At 59.7% G+C, this 20,262-nt stretch overlaps 12 non-coding genes across 12 annotated transcripts; 8 read left to right on the top strand and 4 right to left on the bottom strand.

Moving 5' to 3' along the window:
* The first annotated feature begins 953 nt into the window (after nt 1–953).
* TRNAN-GUU (transfer RNA asparagine (anticodon GUU)) lies at nt 954–1,027 on the top strand. Its single transcript has one exon. It is a non-coding gene; the product is annotated as a tRNA-Asn (tRNA).
* Nucleotides 1,028–1,976: 949 nt separating this feature from the next.
* TRNAH-GUG (transfer RNA histidin (anticodon GUG)) lies at nt 1,977–2,048 on the top strand. The gene has a single exon. It is a non-coding gene; the product is annotated as a tRNA-His (tRNA).
* Nucleotides 2,049–3,130: 1,082 nt separating this feature from the next.
* TRNAI-UAU (transfer RNA isoleucine (anticodon UAU)) lies at nt 3,131–3,224 on the bottom strand. The gene is made up of 2 exons: nt 3,187–3,224; nt 3,131–3,166 (listed from the first exon to the last, which is right to left on the bottom strand). It is a non-coding gene; the product is annotated as a tRNA-Ile (tRNA).
* A 3,207-nt stretch (nt 3,225–6,431) lies between these two features.
* Nucleotides 6,432–6,505, top strand: TRNAN-GUU (transfer RNA asparagine (anticodon GUU)). Its single transcript has one exon. It is a non-coding gene; the product is annotated as a tRNA-Asn (tRNA).
* A 949-nt stretch (nt 6,506–7,454) lies between these two features.
* Nucleotides 7,455–7,526, top strand: TRNAH-GUG (transfer RNA histidin (anticodon GUG)). The gene has a single exon. It is a non-coding gene; the product is annotated as a tRNA-His (tRNA).
* Nucleotides 7,527–8,609: 1,083 nt separating this feature from the next.
* Nucleotides 8,610–8,703, bottom strand: TRNAI-UAU (transfer RNA isoleucine (anticodon UAU)). Its single transcript has 2 exons — nt 8,666–8,703; nt 8,610–8,645 (listed from the first exon to the last, which is right to left on the bottom strand). It is a non-coding gene; the product is annotated as a tRNA-Ile (tRNA).
* A 3,207-nt stretch (nt 8,704–11,910) lies between these two features.
* On the top strand, nt 11,911–11,984 carry TRNAN-GUU (transfer RNA asparagine (anticodon GUU)). Its single transcript has one exon. It is a non-coding gene; the product is annotated as a tRNA-Asn (tRNA).
* Nucleotides 11,985–12,933: 949 nt separating this feature from the next.
* Nucleotides 12,934–13,005, top strand: TRNAH-GUG (transfer RNA histidin (anticodon GUG)). The gene has a single exon. It is a non-coding gene; the product is annotated as a tRNA-His (tRNA).
* A 1,083-nt stretch (nt 13,006–14,088) lies between these two features.
* On the bottom strand, nt 14,089–14,182 carry TRNAI-UAU (transfer RNA isoleucine (anticodon UAU)). The gene is made up of 2 exons: nt 14,145–14,182; nt 14,089–14,124 (listed from the first exon to the last, which is right to left on the bottom strand). It is a non-coding gene; the product is annotated as a tRNA-Ile (tRNA).
* Nucleotides 14,183–17,389: 3,207 nt separating this feature from the next.
* On the top strand, nt 17,390–17,463 carry TRNAN-GUU (transfer RNA asparagine (anticodon GUU)). The gene has a single exon. It is a non-coding gene; the product is annotated as a tRNA-Asn (tRNA).
* A 948-nt stretch (nt 17,464–18,411) lies between these two features.
* Nucleotides 18,412–18,483, top strand: TRNAH-GUG (transfer RNA histidin (anticodon GUG)). Its single transcript has one exon. It is a non-coding gene; the product is annotated as a tRNA-His (tRNA).
* A 1,083-nt stretch (nt 18,484–19,566) lies between these two features.
* Nucleotides 19,567–19,660, bottom strand: TRNAI-UAU (transfer RNA isoleucine (anticodon UAU)). The gene is made up of 2 exons: nt 19,623–19,660; nt 19,567–19,602 (listed from the first exon to the last, which is right to left on the bottom strand). It is a non-coding gene; the product is annotated as a tRNA-Ile (tRNA).
* Between the last annotated feature and the right edge of the window lie 602 nt (nt 19,661–20,262).

Consider the following 20,262-nt stretch of genomic DNA (forward strand, 5'->3'; position numbering starts at 1 on the left):
GGGACCGGCCCCTCCAAGCACAGCCCCACACAGCTTCTTAGCTCCTAACACCTTGGCAAATGCCCTCCTGCGTTAAATTCAGCTGCAGCTCTCCTAGGTGTGCCTCTGTGGGACAAAACTGCCCGTACTTCCATTTCAAGCCAGGAGGCTTCACGCACTGCTGTGCGCCTAGAGCACAGAACCGGCTCCCTGGAAGGCGAGTCTGTCCTCTGCCAGGGTCAGTCCAGCCCCACGCAGAGCGAACAGATAAAGCGGAGGAGGAGGAGAGCTTGAGAAGGGCTGAGGCAGAGGAAACCTCACTCAAACGCCTGCTCGGAAACAACCCCTGCCTCAAGCACTTCTTATTCCGGAAGTCTCTGCAAAATGGTCCTGAGGGCGCTGACAGGGTCTGATGGTGCTGGGGCTTGCAGGAAGCACAGGCACCCCTCCGTACCTACGGGCAGCGGATGCTGGGTGGTGCTCAGGGCTTGTCCAGGAGAGGAGCCTCCCGCTGCTGGCACCACTTCTACACCTTGCTCCGTGCAGGGGTGGCCAGAGGGAGGGGAGCCAATCCCTCACCCTGGCTCACCTCAGCCAGGTCAGCAGTGCTGTGTGCGTGGCCACTGCCCTGCCTCCAGCACCGGGAGCAGGGCGGGTAAAGGCCTGGGAAATGGCCTTTAAGGAGAGCTGCGCTGCCCAGCTCCCCCTCGACACACAGCGCGTGGGCAAGTGACGCTGCAAGAGACTGAGAAAAGGCCTGCGCTCGAGCCAGCTGCACCACGTGGTGCGTGCACATGCCCTCCACGTGCAGTGCTCTGTGTGCATGGAGCAGCACGGAAACCGGGGTGTGTCTCTGTCCGGGCCTTTGCCTGGGTCTTGGGATCTGGCCCAGGATCAGGGGCATTGCCAGTCCCTCAGTACCAAGGTGTGTGATGACACAGAAGGGAGCATCATGGAGACAGCGCTTGGTGGGGGTCTCTGTGGCGCAATGGGTGAGCGCGCTCGGCTGTTAACCGAGAGGCTGGTGGTTCGAGCCCACCCAGGGACGGCCTCCTTTTGGTGGCACACCTGGGCTCAACAGGTGCACACTGGAGCCCTTGCCACAGCCACCCTGAGAGACCCTCCTCAGCACCCGCGGGGGGAATTGCCGCAGCCATGACGAGTGGCACTCCCCAGCATCTGCTGGGGGGTGGAAGCGCGTGCTGGCTTCTCCCACATCCCTCCCAGGAAACGGCTCCTCTGCAGGGTGGCTGGCTCCGCCTGCCTGCAGTTGCCAGAGCAGAGGCCTCTTGGCACTTTAGCAGCCCTTCCAGGGTCTCGTACCCTCAAGATCCTGCATGCAGGCCTCAGAGGAGGCTGCTGCTCAGCCTTTTGCTTTGGCATGGGCCTGACCACAGATTTACCTAGCCCTTTAATCCCGCCGTGGTCTTGTTGTCCAAGTCAATCCCCAGAATTTACACTTCTCCTGTACAACCGAGAGTTAGGTCCCGACAAGTGATGCTGTCTGTGCGGGGCTGAATTTTCCAATTTCCCCCAGAGACATGCAGAGGTCCTGCGGAGGACCTACAAGGGCACTGCGGCTCTCAAGGCCAAGGTAGCCATGGGTAAATCTTGTGTCTTCTCCCTCGAGTGCCTGGAGGGTCCAGTGCTTGGCATTTGTGACCAAGACTAGCTTGGAGTTGCTGCAGCTGCTCGGTCTCTTGCGAGAAGGCTTCCAGCCTCCCTGAGGTAGGAGGCGGGCTACTGGAGACAGGACTTGTGTTCTGCCCCTTCTGCTGGCGTGCGGTGGGGTCCTGCCAATGGAGGTGGGGGCAAATGCGCGTGATGGGGCTGCAGAGTCAGCTTCTGTTGCTCCTGGGAGCATGCATGGGGGATGGGTGCTGCAGGGTGCCTGCAGGAAGGGCAGTTAAGAGGCCCTTGCTGTTCCCACCCTATTGCCTGAAGGAGGCAGGAGAGAAATAATGCCCAAGGAGCAAAGGCGGTCAGTCACATGCGCAGCTGTGATCGTATAGTGGTTAGTACTCTGCGTTGTGGCCGCAGCAACCTCGGTTCGAATCCGAGTCACAGCAAGGGTTTTGCAAAGCCCGCGGCCTGAGCGGGGGAGTTTGAAAAGACAAGGGAGGCACCTGCAAGGACGGGCCAAGGGTTTCTTTCTTTCCAAAGATGCCGTGGCCTAGGAAGGAGGTACAAGCTCTTCCGTGCTCTCTGTCCCAAACATTCAACGGGCTCGTGCCTAAAACGATGTCCTGCTGTCTAGCGACTGTGCAGCGTCTTCTCCTGTGGGGCTGCCGTGGCAGCTGCGCGTGCCTCTGGGAAAGCATTCAGGCTTCTGCATTCTCTGGGCAAAGCTTGAGAACCGAGAGACTCTGCCTGGAAAGCACCCAGCTTTTCACCTCCCTTTCTCTTGCCCTCGCTCCCCATTTTGCAGCAAGGGGACTTTCAGCTCCACACCAAAACCACCACCCTGCAACCCCAGCCCAGCCGTGGCTGCCATCGCACTCCGCAGAGACCCAACACCACTAGCTCTTCCCTGGGAGGAAGAGCACATTTTCTTCTCCACGGGGAGCGTGTGACTTTTCCGAGGTTATGCCTCCACGCTTGGCCATGCCTCCATGTTCTGACCAAGCTGTAAGCTGGCTGTGGGAAGGACACCCTCTGTGGAAGGGCAGAGCCGCCTTTCTCCCTTAGCTGCAGCGTGAGAGGAGCGGTGGGGCGGCAGGTTTTGCCTGCAGCTCCACGCCAGTGCGTGGCTGTGGAGAGTCAAGAGTGCTTCCTCCTGGCCTGCCTGGAGGTGGAAGGGTTGTGTAGGAAGGATCGGCCACAGCGAGGCTGGGCAGCGGGTGCTGGGAGAGTGTCCGAATGCTGAAAAGTCAAAGGGAAATGATAGCATCTGAGCACTGAGCGAGCTCTGGACGCTCCCTTCTCTGCACCTGCTGCAGAGAAGGGAGGAGAGCCCAGCTCTGCCTCTGGGGTCCTGAACTGAGTGCTCTGTGGGCAGAGCCCCGGTGAAGCCTGCAAGGGCCCCAAGTGCTTCTGCTCGTCCCGGGTGTCTGTATTGACAGTTCCCGGGATGTCTGTGTTGCGACAGACATCACGGCTACACAGGTGCCCTGCCCAAGGCAAGGGGAAGCGCTGCTTGATCAAAAGCCCATGCTCCAGGTGAGGCTTGAACTCACACCCTCAGCATCCCTCTGCTTTGCACTGCTGTATAAGTGCTGCGCGCTGGCCCATTGCGCCACTGGAGCACACTTGGAAAGGTGGACTGGAGCCCACGAGCAGACACCTTTGCCTGTGATCACCAGGGCTCATCAGCATTAACCTGGCACCTCAAGTGCTTTCCTCTTGCCTCGCCCAACAGGGAGCAGCAAGTGTGTGCCCCCCGTTGTGCGTCAGGCTTGCAATATGCACCAGGGCACGGAGAGAGAGGGCAAAAGCACCAAGGGTGGCCTCTCCTCAAGGGAGGGATGATAACTTTATGCCCTCTTCACAACAGATTGTTGCCCTCGGCTACCAGGCCTTTTATCATCTTCTCCCTCTCAGTAATGAGCAGACAAGCACAAACAACAGCAGCCACCTGCCCTGCTCTTTTGGCAGCAAGAGCGCTCCTGAGGTTCGGAGACTTTCGCAATCAACTCCATTCAAATGAGAGAGATGCTGTCTCTTTTGCTGTCTGTTATACATGCTTGCAGTACCTGGGCCTCTGTGGCTGTGCCTCTGCTCTCCTTGGTTTCAGTGTTGCAAATTGTGCCCTTTCTCTCTTTGGCTTTTGTTCAGCCAAGGGTGCCGGAGAGGTCTTTGGTCCTGCGGCCTGGGGGGCTGGCTACGTCCCAGAGGGCCACAGGCAGCTGACAGCAGGCAGCATTAGTGTCCTCTGTCTCTTCTGGGGGCACAGGTTGGTTCCACAACGTCCGGGAGATAGATACACGAGTGCTGTTGAATCCCAGTGCGAGGGGCAGCAGAAACGAGGTCCAAAGCCCTTGCCCCTTTACTAAGCGGCATGTCTGCAAGCAAAGCAGGTGCTTAGGAAGAGGGCAGGGACAATGAGGGTAAAAGAAGACAACAGAAGAAGAGGCTGCTGCCAGCAGCAGGCCAAAAGCGCGCGACCGTCATCCAGCTCCTCAGGAAGGATTCACAAAGCCCCTTCCTGAGTTTGTTGAAGGACAGGGAGATGCTTTGTTCCTGGTTCAGAGGAGACTCGTGGACAGGCTTCAAGGAGCCTTGAATTTGAAAGAGGCTGACAGAGCTGTCAAGCAGCCTTGAGCTGACCGTGGCTTACAGGGAGCTACTAGGTGCAGCTTTGAAACCGAATGGAATGGTGCCCGCGGGCAAATCTGGCCACTCGGCCCTGGGAAAGGCAGCACCTGCGCTGAAAACCCCACGCAGAGCCCACCGCAGGAGCAGAGTGGCAGTGCAGTGGGAGCAGCTGGGCCCGTGACCCAGAGGGTGATCGATCCACAGAGCCTCTGCTACGCAGCATTTCCCTTCCGTGTTTCATCACGCGATGCATCATGTCTTCAACTTGATAGGGAATCCTGCCCACAGGGCTTGTCTGCCTGTCTGCGCGGGTGGCCGTCTATCCTCTGCTCCCCAGCCCGCCCCTGTGCTGCCCCCTCTCTCCTGTCTTCAGGCCCCAGATCCGAGTGCTAGCTCAGCCCTGGGCAGGGAAGGGGCAGCATCCCAAGAGGAAGCTCCGTCTCCGTGGGGCCTGGCAAAGTCAGGACAGACAGCTCCTGATCTGGGACCCAGGTGGCTCTGGGGTTTGGCGCTCTGGCAGCTGGGGACCGTCTGAGGGAGCCCCAGAGCCCGTGACTGACAGCTGTGTTGCAGGGCTGGGCGGACTGTTCAGGGAGCCTGCTAGGGACCCTGTCCTGGGCACAGCTGTCAGGTGATGGTTCGAGAGCACGGAAGGGGAGCTTCCGAATGCCCCGGTCAGTGTGCAAGAGCACCAGCGCTCATGCCAGTGGTGACATTCACCGGGAAGCGTGGGAAGGGTCTCTCCTGGGCTTTGCTGCGGGGCCGCCTGCTGCGGCCTCTGGGGGACTGGGTAGTGCGGGGAGCTCAGGCCAGAAAGACAAGGCAGCTGCTGCGGCAGGCGAGTCGCATCCCACAGATCCGGAGACCCTTTCTGAGTCACCCAGTGCCTCGCAGGAGCCACCAGGAAACAAATATTCTCCCTCACCGAGGGGGGATTTGTCAGAAGACAGGACTGCCCTGGAGCTGGGTGCACAAGCAAGCGCAGGATGGCTGTTGTAAGAGAGGAAATGCCCTGTTCCCCGTGCCTGCTCCGAGCTCTTGTGGCACTGATCAGGTCCCCTTGCTTTCAGGCTGCCCCCAAGGTGGGAGGCCTGGCTTGCTGTGGCAATAGGGAGCCCTTCCCCGGCCGGGAATCGAACCTAGGCCGCGGCGGTGAGAGTGCCAAATCCTGACCACGAGACCACCAGCGAGGAGTGGCCCAACCCGCCTGGGCACCCACTGGTGGGCACCAGCCCAGTCCTGCCGGGGACCGGCCCCTCCAAGCACAGCCCCACACAGCTTCTTAGCTCCTAACACCTTGGCAAATGCCCTCCTGCGTTAAATTCAGCTGCAGCTCTCCTAGGTGTGCCTCTGTGGGACAAAACTGCCCGTACTTCCATTTCAAGCCAGGAGGCTTCACGCACTGCTGTGCGCCTAGAGCACAGAACCGGCTCCCTGGAAGGCGAGTCTGTCCTCTGCCAGGGTCAGTCCAGCCCCACGCAGAGCGAACAGATAAAGCGGAGGAGGAGGAGAGCTTGAGAAGGGCTGAGGCAGAGGAAACCTCACTCAAACGCCTGCTCGGAAACAACCCCTGCCTCAAGCACTTCTTATTCCGGAAGTCTCTGCAAAATGGTCCTGAGGGCGCTGACAGGGTCTGATGGTGCTGGGGCTTGCAGGAAGCACAGGCACCCCTCCGTACCTACGGGCAGCGGATGCTGGGTGGTGCTCAGGGCTTGTCCAGGAGAGGAGCCTCCCGCTGCTGGCACCACTTCTACACCTTGCTCCGTGCAGGGGTGGCCAGAGGGAGGGGAGCCAATCCCTCACCCTGGCTCACCTCAGCCAGGTCAGCAGTGCTGTGTGCGCGGCCACTGCCCTGCCTCCAGCACCGGGAGCAGGGCGGGTAAAGGCCTGGGAAATGGCCTTTAAGGAGAGCTGCGCTGCCCAGCTCCCCCTCGACACACAGCGCGTGGGCAAGTGACGCTGCAAGAGACTGAGAAAAGGCCTGCGCTCGAGCCAGCTGCACCACGTGGTGCGTGCACATGCCCTCCACGTGCAGTGCTCTGTGTGCATGGAGCAGCACGGAAACCGGGGTGTGTCTCTGTCCGGGCCTTTGCCTGGGTCTTGGGATCTGGCCCAGGATCAGGGGCATTGCCAGTCCCTCAGCACCAAGGTGTGTGATGACACGGAAGGGAGCATCATGGAGACAGCGCTTGGTGGGGGTCTCTGTGGCGCAATGGGTGAGCGCGCTCGGCTGTTAACCGAGAGGCTGGTGGTTCGAGCCCACCCAGGGACGGCCTCCTTTTGGTGGCACACCTGGGCTCAACAGGTGCACACTGGAGCCCTTGCCACAGCCACCCTGAGAGACCCTCCTCAGCACCCGCGGGGGGAATTGCCGCAGCCATGACGAGTGGCACTCCCCAGCATCTGCTGGGGGGTGGAAGCGCGTGCTGGCTTCTCCCACATCCCTCCCAGGAAACGGCTCCTCTGCAGGGTGGCTGGCTCCGCCTGCCTGCAGTTGCCAGAGCAGAGGCCTCTTGGCACTTTAGCAGCCCTTCCAGGGTCTCGTACCCTCAAGATCCTGCATGCAGGCCTCAGAGGAGGCTGCTGCTCAGCCTTTTGCTTTGGCATGGGCCTGACCACAGATTTACCTAGCCCTTTAATCCCGCCGTGGTCTTGTTGTCCAAGTCAATCCCCAGAATTTACACTTCTCCTGTACAACCGAGAGTTAGGTCCCGACAAGTGATACTGTCTGTGCGGGGCTGAATTTTCCAATTTCCCCCAGAGACATGCAGAGGTCCTGCGGAGGACCTACAAGGGCACTGCGGCTCTCAAGGCCAAGGTAGCCATGGGTAAATCTTGTGTCTTCTCCCTCGAGTGCCTGGAGGGTCCAGTGCTTGGCATTTGTGACCAAGACTAGCTTGGAGTTGCTGCAGCTGCTCGGTCTCTTGCGAGAAGGCTTCCAGCCTCCCTGAGGTAGGAGGCGGGCTACTGGAGACAGGACTTGTGTTCTGCCCCTTCTGCTGGCGTGCGGTGGGGTCCTGCCAATGGAGGTGGGGGCAAATGCGCGTGATGGGGCTGCAGAGTCAGCTTCTGTTGCTCCTGGGAGCATGCATGGGGGATGGGTGCTGCAGGGTGCCTGCAGGAAGGGCAGTTAAGAGGCCCTTGCTGTTCCCACCCTATTGCCTGAAGGAGGCAGGAGAGAAATAATGCCCAAGGAGCAAAGGCGGTCAGTCACATGCGCAGCTGTGATCGTATAGTGGTTAGTACTCTGCGTTGTGGCCGCAGCAACCTCGGTTCGAATCCGAGTCACAGCAAGGGTTTTGCAAAGCCCGCGGCCTGAGCGGGGGAGTTTGAAAAGACAAGGGAGGCACCTGCAAGGACGGGCCAAGGGTTTCTTTCTTTCCAAAGATGCCGTGGCCTAGGAAGGAGGTACAAGCTCTTCCGTGCTCTCTGTCCCAAACATTCAACGGGCTCGTGCCTAAAACGATGTCCTGCTGTCTAGCGACTGTGCAGCGTCTTCTCCTGTGGGGCTGCCGTGGCAGCTGCGCGTGCCTCTGGGAAAGCATTCAGGCTTCTGCATTCTCTGGGCAAAAGCTTGAGAACTGAGAGACTCTGCCTGGAAAGCACCCAGCTTTTCACCTCCCTTTCTCTTCCCCTCGCTCCCCATTTTGCAGCAAGGGGACTTTCAGCTCCACACCAAAACCACCACCCTGCAACCCCAGCCCAGCCGTGGCTGCCATCTCACTCCGCAGAGACCCAACACCACTAGCTCTTCCCTGGGAGGAAGAGCACATTTTCTTCTCCACGGGGAGCGTGTGACTTTTCCGAGGTTATGCCTCCACGCTTGGCCATGCCTCCATGTTCTGACCAAGCTGTAAGCTGGCTGTGGGAAGGACACCCTCTGTGGAAGGGCAGAGCCGCCTTTCTCCCTTAGCTGCAGCGTGAGAGGAGCGGTGGGGCGGCAGGTTTTGCCTGCAGCTCCACGCCAGTGCGTGGCTGTGGAGAGTCAAGAGTGCTTCCTCCTGGCCTGCCTGGAGGTGGAAGGGTTGTGTAGGAAGGATCGGCCACAGCGAGGCTGGGCAGCGGGTGCTGGGAGAGTGTCCGAATGCTGAAAAGTCAAAGGGAAATGATAGCATCTGAGCACTGAGCGAGCTCTGGACGCTCCCTTCTCTGCACCTGCTGCAGAGAAGGGAGGAGAGCCCAGCTCTGCCTCTGGGGTCCTGAACTGAGTGCTCTGTGGGCAGAGCCCCGGTGAAGCCTGCAAGGGCCCCAAGTGCTTCTGCTCGTCCCGGGTGTCTGTATTGACAGTTCCCGGGATGTCTGTGTTGCGACAGACATCACGGCTACACAGGTGCCCTGCCCAAGGCAAGGGGAAGCGCTGCTTGATCAAAAGCCCATGCTCCAGGTGAGGCTTGAACTCACACCCTCAGCATCCCTCTGCTTTGCACTGCTGTATAAGTGCTGCGCGCTGGCCCATTGCGCCACTGGAGCACACTTGGAAAGGTGGACTGGAGCCCACGAGCAGACACCTTTGCCTGTGATTACCAGGGCTCATCAGCATTAACCTGGCACCTCAAGTGCTTTCCTCTTGCCTCGCCCAACAGGGAGCAGCAAGTGTGTGCCCCCCGTTGTGCGTCAGGCTTGCAATATGCACCAGGGCACGGAGAGAGAGGGCAAAAGCACCAAGGGTGGCCTCTCCTCAAGGGAGGGATGATAACTTTATGCCCTCTTCACAACAGATTGTTGCCCTCGGCTACCAGGCCTTTTATCATCTTCTCCCTCTCAGTAATGAGCAGACAAGCACAAACAACAGCAGCCACCTGCCCTGCTCTTTTGGCAGCAAGAGCGCTCCTGAGGTTCGGAGACTTTCGCAATCAACTCCATTCAAATGAGAGAGATGCTGTCTCTTTTGCTGTCTGTTATACATGCTTGCAGTACCTGGGCCTCTGTGGCTGTGCCTCTGCTCTCCTTGGTTTCAGTGTTGCAAATTGTGCCCTTTCTCTCTTTGGCTTTTGTTCAGCCAAGGGTGCCGGAGAGGTCTTTGGTCCTGCGGCCTGGGGGGCTGGCTACGTCCCAGAGGGCCACAGGCAGCTGACAGCAGGCAGCATTAGTGTCCTCTGTCTCTTCTGGGGGCACAGGTTGGTTCCACAACGTCCGGGAGATAGATACACGAGTGCTGTTGAATCCCAGTGCGAGGGGCAGCAGAAACGAGGTCCAAAGCCCTTGCCCCTTTACTAAGCGGCATGTCTGCAAGCAAAGCAGGTGCTTAGGAAGAGGGCAGGGACAATGAGGGTAAAAGAAGACAACAGAAGAAGAGGCTGCTGCCAGCAGCAGGCCAAAAGCGCGCGACCGTCATCCAGCTCCTCAGGAAGGATTCACAAAGCCCCTTCCTGAGTTTGTTGAAGGACAGGGAGATGCTTTGTTCCTGGTTCAGAGGAGACTCGTGGACAGGCTTCAAGGAGCCTTGAATTTGAAAGAGGCTGACAGAGCTGTCAAGCAGCCTTGAGCTGACCGTGGCTTACAGGGAGCTACTAGGTGCAGCTTTGAAACCGAATGGAATGGTGCCCGCGGGCAAATCTGGCCACTCGGCCCTGGGAAAGGCAGCACCTGCGCTGAAAACCCCACGCAGAGCCCACCGCAGGAGCAGAGTGGCAGTGCAGTGGGAGCAGCTGGGCCCGTGACCCAGAGGGTGATCGATCCACAGAGCCTCTGCTACGCAGCATTTCCCTTCCGTGTTTCATCACGCGATGCATCATGTCTTCAACTTGATAGGGAATCCTGCCCACAGGGCTTGTCTGCCTGTCTGCGCGGGTGGCCGTCTATCCTCTGCTCCCCAGCCCGCCCCTGTGCTGCCCCCTCTCTCCTGTCTTCAGGCCCCAGATCCGAGTGCTAGCTCAGCCCTGGGCAGGGAAGGGGCAGCATCCCAAGAGGAAGCTCCGTCTCCGTGGGGCCTGGCAAAGTCAGGACAGACAGCTCCTGATCTGGGACCCAGGTGGCTCTGGGGTTTGGCGCTCTGGCAGCTGGGGACCGTCTGAGGGAGCCCCAGAGCCCGTGACTGACAGCTGTGTTGCAGGGCTGGGCGGACTGTTCAGGGAGCCTGCTAGGGACCCTGTCCTGGGCACAGCTGTCAGGTGATGGTTCGAGAGCACGGAAGGGGAGCTTCCGAATGCCCCGGTCAGTGTGCAAGAGCACCAGCGCTCATGCCAGTGGTGACATTCACCGGGAAGCGTGGGAAGGGTCTCTCCTGGGCTTTGCTGCGGGGCCGCCTGCTGCGGCCTCTGGGGGACTGGGTAGTGCGGGGAGCTCAGGCCAGAAAGACAAGGCAGCTGCTGCGGCAGGCGAGTCGCATCCCACAGATCCGGAGACCCTTTCTGAGTCACCCAGTGCCTCGCAGGAGCCACCAGGAAACAAATATTCTCCCTCACCGAGGGGGGATTTGTCAGAAGACAGGACTGCCCTGGAGCTGGGTGCACAAGCAAGCGCAGGATGGCTGTTGTAAGAGAGGAAATGCCCTGTTCCCCGTGCCTGCTCCGAGCTCTTGTGGCACTGATCAGGTCCCCTTGCTTTCAGGCTGCCCCCAAGGTGGGAGGCCTGGCTTGCTGTGGCAATAGGGAGCCCTTCCCCGGCCGGGAATCGAACCTAGGCCGCGGCGGTGAGAGTGCCAAATCCTGACCACGAGACCACCAGCGAGGAGTGGCCCAACCCGCCTGGGCACCCACTGGTGGGCACCAGCCCAGTCCTGCCGGGGACCGGCCCCTCCAAGCACAGCCCCACACAGCTTCTTAGCTCCTAACACCTTGGCAAATGCCCTCCTGCGTTAAATTCAGCTGCAGCTCTCCTAGGTGTGCCTCTGTGGGACAAAACTGCCCGTACTTCCATTTCAAGCCAGGAGGCTTCACGCACTGCTGTGCGCCTAGAGCACAGAACCGGCTCCCTGGAAGGCGAGTCTGTCCTCTGCCAGGGTCAGTCCAGCCCCACGCAGAGCGAACAGATAAAGCGGAGGAGGAGGAGAGCTTGAGAAGGGCTGAGGCAGAGGAAACCTCACTCAAACGCCTGCTCGGAAACAACCCCTGCCTCAAGCACTTCTTATTCCGGAAGTCTCTGCAAAATGGTCCTGAGGGCGCTGACAGGGTCTGATGGTGCTGGGGCTTGCAGGAAGCACAGGCACCCCTCCGTACCTACGGGCAGCGGATGCTGGGTGGTGCTCAGGGCTTGTCCAGGAGAGGAGCCTCCCGCTGCTGGCACCACTTCTACACCTTGCTCCGTGCAGGGGTGGCCAGAGGGAGGGGAGCCAATCCCTCACCCTGGCTCACCTCAGCCAGGTCAGCAGTGCTGTGTGCGCGGCCACTGCCCTGCCTCCAGCACCGGGAGCAGGGCGGGTAAAGGCCTGGGAAATGGCCTTTAAGGAGAGCTGCGCTGCCCAGCTCCCCCTCGACACACAGCGCGTGGGCAAGTGACGCTGCAAGAGACTGAGAAAAGGCCTGCGCTCGAGCCAGCTGCACCACGTGGTGCGTGCACATGCCCTCCACGTGCAGTGCTCTGTGTGCATGGAGCAGCACGGAAACCGGGGTGTGTCTCTGTCCGGGCCTTTGCCTGGGTCTTGGGATCTGGCCCAGGATCAGGGGCATTGCCAGTCCCTCAGCACCAAGGTGTGTGATGACACGGAAGGGAGCATCATGGAGACAGCGCTTGGTGGGGGTCTCTGTGGCGCAATGGGTGAGCGCGCTCGGCTGTTAACCGAGAGGCTGGTGGTTCGAGCCCACCCAGGGACGGCCTCCTTTTGGTGGCACACCTGGGCTCAACAGGTGCACACTGGAGCCCTTGCCACAGCCACCCTGAGAGACCCTCCTCAGCACCCGCGGGGGGAATTGCCGCAGCCATGACGAGTGGCACTCCCCAGCATCTGCTGGGGGGTGGAAGCGCGTGCTGGCTTCTCCCACATCCCTCCCAGGAAACGGCTCCTCTGCAGGGTGGCTGGCTCCGCCTGCCTGCAGTTGCCAGAGCAGAGGCCTCTTGGCACTTTAGCAGCCCTTCCAGGGTCTCGTACCCTCAAGATCCTGCATGCAGGCCTCAGAGGAGGCTGCTGCTCAGCCTTTTGCTTTGGCATGGGCCTGACCACAGATTTACCTAGCCCTTTAATCCCGCCGTGGTCTTGTTGTCCAAGTCAATCCCCAGAATTTACACTTCTCCTGTACAACCGAGAGTTAGGTCCCGACAAGTGATACTGTCTGTGCGGGGCTGAATTTTCCAATTTCCCCCAGAGACATGCAGAGGTCCTGCGGAGGACCTACAAGGGCACTGCGGCTCTCAAGGCCAAGGTAGCCATGGGTAAATCTTGTGTCTTCTCCCTCGAGTGCCTGGAGGGTCCAGTGCTTGGCATTTGTGACCAAGACTAGCTTGGAGTTGCTGCAGCTGCTCGGTCTCTTGCGAGAAGGCTTCCAGCCTCCCTGAGGTAGGAGGCGGGCTACTGGAGACAGGACTTGTGTTCTGCCCCTTCTGCTGGCGTGCGGTGGGGTCCTGCCAATGGAGGTGGGGGCAAATGCGCGTGATGGGGCTGCAGAGTCAGCTTCTGTTGCTCCTGGGAGCATGCATGGGGGATGGGTGCTGCAGGGTGCCTGCAGGAAGGGCAGTTAAGAGGCCCTTGCTGTTCCCACCCTATTGCCTGAAGGAGGCAGGAGAGAAATAATGCCCAAGGAGCAAAGGCGGTCAGTCACATGCGCAGCTGTGATCGTATAGTGGTTAGTACTCTGCGTTGTGGCCGCAGCAACCTCGGTTCGAATCCGAGTCACAGCAAGGGTTTTGCAAAGCCCGCGGCCTGAGCGGGGGAGTTTGAAAAGACAAGGGAGGCACCTGCAAGGACGGGCCAAGGGTTTATTTCTTTCCAAAGATGCCGTGGCCTAGGAAGGAGGTACAAGCTCTTCCGTGCTCTCTGTCCCAAACATTCAACGGGCTCGTGCCTAAAACGATGTCCTGCTGTCTAGCGACTGTGCAGCGTCTTCTCCTGTGGGGCTGCCGTGGCAGCTGCGCGTGCCTCTGGGAAAGCATTCAGGCTTCTGCATTCTCTGGGCAAAAGCTTGAGAACTGAGAGACTCTGCCTGGAAAGCACCCAGCTTTTCACCTCCCTTTCTCTTCCCCTCGCTCCCCATTTTGCAGCAAGGGGACTTTCAGCTCCACACCAAAACCACCACCCTGCAACCCCAGCCCAGCCGTGGCTGCCATCTCACTCCGCAGAGACCCAACACCACTAGCTCTTCCCTGGGAGGAAGAGCACATTTTCTTCTCCACGGGGAGCGTGTGACTTTTCCGAGGTTATGCCTCCACGCTTGGCCATGCCTCCATGTTCTGACCAAGCTGTAAGCTGGCTGTGGGAAGGACACCCTCTGTGGAAGGGCAGAGCCGCCTTTCTCCCTTAGCTGCAGCGTGAGAGGAGCGGTGGGGCGGCAGGTTTTGCCTGCAGCTCCACGCCAGTGCGTGGCTGTGGAGAGTCAAGAGTGCTTCCTCCTGGCCTGCCTGGAGGTGGAAGGGTTGTGTAGGAAGGATCGGCCACAGCGAGGCTGGGCAGCGGGTGCTGGGAGAGTGTCCGAATGCTGAAAAGTCAAAGGGAAATGATAGCATCTGAGCACTGAGCGAGCTCTGGACGCTCCCTTCTCTGCACCTGCTGCAGAGAAGGGAGGAGAGCCCAGCTCTGCCTCTGGGGTCCTGAACTGAGTGCTCTGTGGGCAGAGCCCCGGTGAAGCCTGCAAGGGCCCCAAGTGCTTCTGCTCGTCCCGGGTGTCTGTATTGACAGTTCCCGGGATGTCTGTGTTGCGACAGACATCACGGCTACACAGGTGCCCTGCCCAAGGCAAGGGGAAGCGCTGCTTGATCAAAAGCCCATGCTCCAGGTGAGGCTTGAACTCACACCCTCAGCATCCCTCTGCTTTGCACTGCTGTATAAGTGCTGCGCGCTGGCCCATTGCGCCACTGGAGCACACTTGGAAAGGTGGACTGGAGCCCACGAGCAGACACCTTTGCCTGTGATTACCAGGGCTCATCAGCATTAACCTGGCACCTCAAGTGCTTTCCTCTTGCCTCGCCCAACAGGGAGCAGCAAGTGTGTGCCCCCCGTTGTGCGTCAGGCTTGCAATATGCACCAGGGCACGGAGAGAGAGGGCAAAAGCACCAAGGGTGGCCTCTCCTCAAGGGAGGGATGATAACTTTATGCCCTCTTCACAACAGATTGTTGCCCTCGGCTACCAGGCCTTTTATCATCTTCTCCCTCTCAGTAATGAGCAGACAAGCACAAACAACAGCAGCCACCTGCCCTGCTCTTTTGGCAGCAAGAGCGCTCCTGAGGTTCGGAGACTTTCGCAATCAACTCCCTTCAAACGAGAGAGATGCTGTCTCTTTTGCTGTCTGTTATACATGCTTGCAGTACCTGGGCCTCTGTGGCTGTGCCTCTGCTCTCCTTGGTTTCAGTGTTGCAAATTGTGCCCTTTCTCTCTTTGGCTTTTGTTCAGCCAAGGGTGCCGGAGAGGTCTTTGGTCCTGCGGCCTGGGGGGCTGGCTACGTCCCAGAGGGCCACAGGCAGCTGACAGCAGGCAGCATTAGTGTCCTCTGTCTCTTCTGGGGGCACAGGTTGGTTCCACAACGTCCGGGAGATAGATACACGAGTGCTGTTGAATCCCAGTGCGAGGGGCAGCAGAAACGAGGTCCAAAGCCCTTGCCCCTTTACTAAGCGGCATGTCTGCAAGCAAAGCAGGTGCTTAGGAAGAGGGCAGGGACAATGAGGGTAAAAGAAGACAACAGAAGAAGAGGCTGCTGCCAGCAGCAGGCCAAAAGCGCGCGACCGTCATCCAGCTCCTCAGGAAGGATTCACAAAGCCCCTTCCTGAGTTTGTTGAAGGACAGGGAGATGCTTTGTTCCTGGTTCAGAGGAGACTCGTGGACAGGCTTCAAGGAGCCTTGAATTTGAAAGAGGCTGACAGAGCTGTCAAGCAGCCTTGAGCTGACCGTGGCTTACAGGGAGCTACTAGGTGCAGCTTTGAAACCGAATGGAATGGTGCCCGCGGGCAAATCTGGGCACTCGGCCCTGGGAAAGGCAGCGCCTGCGCTGAAAACCCCACGCAGAGCCCGCCGCAGGAGCAGAGTGGCAGTGCAGTGGGAGCAGCTGGGCCCGTGACCCAGAGGGTGATCGATCCACAGAGCCTCTGCTACGCAGCATTTCCCTTCCGTGTTTCATCACGCGATGCATCATGTCTTCAACTTGATAGGGAATCCTGCCCACAGGGCTTGTCTGCCTGTCTGCGAGGGTGGCCGTCTATCCTCTGCTCCCCAGCCCGCCCCTGTGCTGCCCCCTCTCTCCTGTCTTCAGGCCCCAGATCCGAGTGCTAGCTCAGCCCTGGGCAGGGAAGGGGCAGCATCCCAAGAGGAAGCTCCGTCTCCGTGGGGCCTGGCAAAGTCAGGACAGACAGCTCCTGATTTGGGACCCAGGTGGCTCTGGGGTTTGGCGCTCTGGCAGCTGGGGACCGTCTGAGGGAGCCCCAGAGCCCGTGACTGACAGCTGTGTTGCAGGGCTGGGCGGACTGTTCAGGGAGCCTGCTAGGGACCCTGTCCTGGGCACAGCTGTCAGGTGATGGTTCGAGAGCACGGAAGGGGAGCTTCCGAATGCCCCGGTCAGTGTGCAAGAGCACCAGCGCTCATGCCAGTGGTGACATTCACCGGGAAGCGTGGGAAGGGTCTCTCCTGGGCTTTGCTGCGGAGCCGCCTGCTGCGGCCTCTGGGGGACTGGGTAGTGCGGGGAGCTCAGGCCAGAAAGACAAGGCAGCTGCTGCGGCAGGCGAGTCGCATCCCACAGATCCGGAGACCCTTTCTGAGTCACCCAGTGCCTCGCAGGAGCCACCAGGAAACAAATACTCTCCCTCACCGAGGGGGGATTTGTCAGAAGACAGGACTGCCCTGGAGCTGGGTGCACAAGCAAGCGCAGGATGGCTGTTGTAAGAGAGGAAATGCCCTGTTCCCCGTGCCTGCTCCGAGCTCTTGTGGCACTGATCAGGTCCCCTTGCTTTCAGGCTGCCCCCAAGGTGGGAGGCCTGGCTTGCTGTGGCAATAGGGAGCCCTTCCCCGGCCGGGAATCGAACCTAGGCCGCGGCGGTGAGAGTGCCAAATCCTGACCACGAGACCACCAGCGAGGAGTGGCCCAACCCGCCTGGGCACCCACTGGTGGGCACCAGCCCAGTCCTGCCGGGGACCGGCCCCTCCAAGCACAGCCCCACACAGCTTCTTAGCTCCTAACACCTTGGCAAATGCCCTCCTGCGTTAAATTCAGCTGCAGCTCTCCTAGGTGTGCCTCTGTGGGACAAAACTGCCCGTACTTCCATTTCAAGCCAGGAGGCTTCACGCACTGCTGTGCGCCTAGAGCACAGAACCGGCTCCCTGGAAGGCGAGTCTGTCCTCTGCCAGGGTCAGTCCAGCCCCACGCAGAGCGAACAGATAAAGCGGAGGAGGAGGAGAGCTTGAGAAGGGCTGAGGCAGAGGAAACCTCACTCAAACGCCTGCTCGGAAACAACCCCTGCCTCAAGCACTTCTTATTCCGGAAGTCTCTGCAAAATGGTCCTGAGGGCGCTGACAGGGTCTGATGGTGCTGGGGCTTGCAGGAAGCACAGGCACCCCTCCGTACCTACGGGCAGCGGATGCTGGGTGGTGCTCAGGGCTTGTCCAGGAGAGGAGCCTCCCGCTGCTGGCACCACTTCTACACCTTGCTCCGTGCAGGGGTGGCCAGAGGGAGGGGAGCCAATCCCTCACCCTGGCTCACCTCAGCCAGGTCAGCAGTGCTGTGTGCGCGGCCACTGCCCTGCCTCCAGCACCGGGAGCAGGGCGGGTAAAGGCCTGGGAAATGGCCTTTAAGGAGAGCTGCGCTGCCCAGCTCCCCCTCGACACACAGCGCGTGGGCAAGTGACGCTGCAAGAGACTGAGAAAAGGCCTGCGCTCGAGCCAGCTGCACCACGTGGTGCGTGCACATGCCCTCCACGTGCAGTGCTCTGTGTGCATGGAGCAGCACGGAAACCGGGGTGTGTCTCTGTCCGGGCCTTTGCCTGGGTCTTGGGATCTGGCCCAGGATCAGGGGCATTGCCAGTCCCTCAGCACCAAGGTGTGTGATGACACGGAAGGGAGCATCATGGAGACAGCGCTTGGTGGGGGTCTCTGTGGCGCAATGGGTGAGCGCGCTCGGCTGTTAACCGAGAGGCTGGTGGTTCGAGCCCACCCAGGGACGGCCTCCTTTTGGTGGCACACCTGGGCTCAACAGGTGCACACTGGAGCCCTTGCCACGCCACCCTGAGAGACCCTCCTCAGCACCCGTGGGGGGAATTGCCACAGCCATGACGAGTGGCACTCCCCAGCATCTGCTGGGGGGTGGAAGCGCGTGCTGGCTTCTCCCACATCCCTCCCAGGAAACGGCTCCTCTGCAGGGTGGCTGGCTCCGCCTGCCTGCAGTTGCCAGAGCAGAGGCCTCTTGGCACTTTAGCAGCCCTTCCAGGGTCTCGTACCCTCAAGATCCTGCATGCAGGCCTCAGAGGAGGCTTCTGCTCAGCCTTTTGCTTTGGCATGGGCCTGACCACAGATTTACCCAGCCCTTTAATCCCGCCGTGGTCTTGTTGTCCATGTCAATCCCCAGAATTTACACTTCTCCTGTACAACCGAGAGTTAGGTCCCGACAAGTGATGCTGTCTGTGCGGGGCTGAATTTTCCAATTTCCCCCAGAGACATGCAGAGGTCCTGCGGAGGACCTACAAGGGCACTGCGGCTCTCAAGGCCAAGGTAGCCATGGGTAAATCTTGTGTCTTCTCCCTCGAGTGCCTGGAGGGTCCAGTGCTTGGCATTTGTGACCAAGACTAGCTTGGAGTTGCTGCAGCTGCTCGGTCTCTTGCGAGAAGGCTTCCAGCCTCCCTGAGGTAGGAGGCGGGCTACTGGAGACAGGACTTGTGTTCTGCCCCTTCTGCTGGCGTGCGGTGGGGTCCTGCCAATGGAGGTGGGGGCAAATGCGCGTGATGGGGCTGCAGAGTCAGCTTCTGTTGCTCCTGGGAGCATGCATGGGGGATGGGTGCTGCAGGGTGCCTGCAGGAAGGGCAGTTAAGAGGCCCTTGCTGTTCCCACCCTATTGCCTGAAGGAGGCAGGAGAGAAATAATGCCCAAGGAGCAAAGGCGGTCAGTCACATGCGCAGCTGTGATCGTATAGTGGTTAGTACTCTGCGTTGTGGCCGCAGCAACCTCGGTTCGAATCCGAGTCACAGCAAGGGTTTTGCAAAGCCCGCGGCCTGAGCGGGGGAGTTTGAAAAGACAAGGGAGGCACCTGCAAGGACGGGCCAAGGGTTTCTTTCTTTCCAAAGATGCCGTGGCCTAGGAAGGAGGTACAAGCTCTTCCGTGCTCTCTGTCCCAAACATTCAACGGGCTCGTGCCTAAAACGATGTCCTGCTGTCTAGCGACTGTGCAGCGTCTTCTCCTGTGGGGCTGCCGTGGCAGCTGCGCGTGCCTCTGGGAAAGCATTCAGGCTTCTGCATTCTCTGGGCAAAAGCTTGAGAACTGAGAGACTCTGCCTGGAAAGCACCCAGCTTTTCACCTCCCTTTCTCTTGCCCTCGCTCCCCATTTTGCAGCAAGGGGACTTTCAGCTCCACACCAAAACCACCACCCTGCAACCCCAGCCCAGCCGTGGCTGCCATCGCACTCCGCAGAGACCCAACACCACTAGCTCTTCCCTGGGAGGAAGAGCACATTTTCTTCTCCACGGGGAGCGTGTGACTTTTCCGAGGTTATGCCTCCACGCTTGGCCATGCCTCCATGTTCTGACCAAGCTGTAAGCTGGCTGTGGGAAGGACACCCTCTGTGGAAGGGCAGAGCCGCCTTTCTCCCTTAGCTGCAGCGTGAGAGGAGCGGTGGGGCGGCAGGTTTTGCCTGCAGCTCCACGCCAGTGCGTGGCTGTGGAGAGTCAAGAGTGCTTCCTCCTGGCCTGCCTGGAGGTGGAAGGGTTGTGTAGGAAGGATCGGCCACAGCGAGGCTGGGCAGCGGGTGCTGGGAGAGTGTCCGAATGCTGAAAAGTCAAAGGGAAATGATAGCATCTGAGCACTGAGCGAGCTCTGGACGCTCCCTTCTCTGCACCTGCTGCAGAGAAGGGAGGAGAGCCCAGCTCTGCCTCTGGGGTCCTGAACTGAGTGCTCTGTGGGCAGAGCCCCGGTGAAGCCTGCAAGGGCCCCAAGTGCTTCTGCTCGTCCCGGGTGTCTGTATTGACAGTTCCCGGGATGTCTGTGTTGCGACAGACATCACGGCTACACAGGTGCCCTGCCCAAGGCAAGGGGAAGCGCTGCTTGATCAAAAGCCCATGCTCCAGGTGAGGCTTGAACTCACACCCTCAGCATCCCTCTGCTTTGCACTGCTGTATAAGTGCTGCGCGCTGGCCCATTGCGCCACTGGAGCACACTTGGAAAGGTGGACTGGAGCCCACGAGCAGACACCTTTGCCTGTGATTACCAGGGCTCATCAGCATTAACCTGGCACCTCAAGTGCTTTCCTCTTGCCTCGCCCAACAGGGAGCAGCAAGTGTGTGCCCCCCGTTGTGCGTCAGGCTTGCAATATGCACCAGGGCACGGAGAGAGAGGGCAAAAGCACCAAGGGTGGCCTCTCCTCAAGGGAGGGATGATAACTTTATGCCCTCTTCACAACAGATTGTTGCCCTCGGCTACCAGGCCTTTTATCATCTTCTCCCTCTCAGTAATGAGCAGACAAGCACAAACAACAGCAGCCACCTGCCCTGCTCTTTTGGCAGCAAGAGCGCTCCTGAGGTTCGGAGACTTTCGCAATCAACTCCCTTCAAACGAGAGAGATGCTGTCTCTTTTGCTGTCTGTTATACATGCTTGCAGTACCTGGGCCTCTGTGGCTGTGCCTCTGCTCTCCTTGGTTTCAGTGTTGCAAATTGTGCCCTTTCTCTCTTTGGCTTTTGTTCAGCCAAGGGTGCCGGAGAGGTCTTTGGTCCTGCGGCCTGGGGGGCTGGCTACGTCCCAGAGGGCCACAGGCAGCT

Source organism: Rhea pennata, chromosome 13 (assembly GCF_028389875.1).
Source record: "Rhea pennata isolate bPtePen1 chromosome 13, bPtePen1.pri, whole genome shotgun sequence".
NCBI classification, from domain to species: domain Eukaryota; kingdom Metazoa; phylum Chordata; class Aves; order Rheiformes; family Rheidae; genus Rhea; species Rhea pennata.